This window comes from Mus caroli, unplaced genomic scaffold (genome assembly GCF_900094665.2).
Source record: "Mus caroli unplaced genomic scaffold, CAROLI_EIJ_v1.1 scaffold_23806_1, whole genome shotgun sequence".
Lineage (NCBI taxonomy): Eukaryota > Metazoa > Chordata > Mammalia > Rodentia > Muridae > Mus > Mus caroli.
This window is the reverse complement of record NW_018389797.1, coordinates 5,874-7,452: the sequence shown is the minus strand read 5'-3', so window position 1 is coordinate 7,452 and position 1,579 is coordinate 5,874.

The following is a 1,579-nucleotide window of genomic DNA, read 5'->3' as shown; positions in this document are numbered from 1 at the left end:
TTTCTGGAAAGTCAGTATTTCTGCTTTACAGTTATCACCAATGCTGTATTTCAAGGAAATGAGAGGCAGATAGCTCTGGGTTTCCTGATTTCTTATGAACCCCAAATGAATATTCATTTCCTAAGAAGCTTTAGAGCAATACAGTTGTGACTCTTGGAAGTCACTACACAAGGACCGCCCTGTCTCCCATCTGGGAGACCTATGTTTATTGCCCCCGACCCCCACTATCATAAGGGCGGTTGCTTTTGCACTGGTTGANAACTTAAGGGCCAGTCCCAGTTAGCTAGAAAAGTCCAGAAGTTACTTTTCAGGACAGGATGAGCAAAAGTGTGATGGACCTGCCTTTCCTACACCCTTGGGATCTTAGTGTGTGTGCGGGGGTGGGGGTAGGTGGCAGGACACTTCTCCCCTTCCAGGACCCCTCACTCTCCCACCTCTAGTAGCCCCAGCTCTCTCCTACCAGATGGTCTGTCCTCCCTGAGTATCCACCAGTTAGGTCTCTGAGTTGGAGGAGAATTTCTTCTCCCACTAAGCTTGCCATACCCCAAAGACCATTTGTGAGAGCTAGTCCCTTTCAAATGTCTCCCTGTAGAAAAACTTAACATAGAAAGAAAGGAAACAATCTCCAAGCAAATGTCTGACCACCCCCACTGGCATACTGGCAGCATGGGGTTACAGGGTCCTAGGAGCCCCAACCCCATTCTGTGGCCCCACACCTGTGAACCCTGGTGCTTTCATGCCAGCTTCCGAATTACCCCAGGTCGCCCCGTACCCTGCACGATTAGAACCCCGTAGTCAGGGAGGGCAGCTGAGAACAACAATATAGGTATAAATATTGAGCCATGACATTGAAGCGCCCGGCTCCTCCCCTCCCCCGGGCCCCAGGCACACTCTGAGCTGCTCTGCACGCCCGGTCACCTCCCGCTGCTTCCCGCGCGGCGCTCATACCCGAGGTCCCCCAACAACCTTTTCCTCGCTAAGACTGAAGGGCCCTGCTGGGAAAGAAGTAACTTGGTTTTTCTCCGAGAAAACCGGCCGGATTAGGCAGCCAGGGCGAGTAGAGGGGAGAAGGAGGGGAGCTGGTGGAACCCGGTGGAAGTCTCCCAGGCAGTCTGATCACTTTCTCCTTGTCCACCAGTCTCCTCCTCCTAGGTGCAGAGATTGTGGGCGGACTCTGTAATCACCAAGGAGGGGGAAGAGGAGGGATCGGAGCTCTCCTGCAGTGAAGGCGCGGCGCAGCGCAGCATGGTGACTTGGATAGGCGGAGTTTCAAGGCTGCTGTGCTGAAGTCTGGCCTTCTAGTCTGGCGGACAAGAGTCCAACTCTGTGCCTCCCGGAGGCCTGTAAGGTAGCGAGTGCGCACCCCGGTTCCACTGTGTCACGCCATCAGCCTGAAGCAAGCATGGAGAAGGACAGCCTGAGTCGCGCAGATCAGCAGTATAAGTGCTTGACGGAGATCAACTAAGGCGCCTATGGGAAGGTGTTCAAGGCCCGCGACTTGAAGAAAGGCTGCCTCTTAGTGAATGTGAAGCACATATGAGTGCAGACCAGTGAGGAGGGCATGCGGCTTTCCACCATC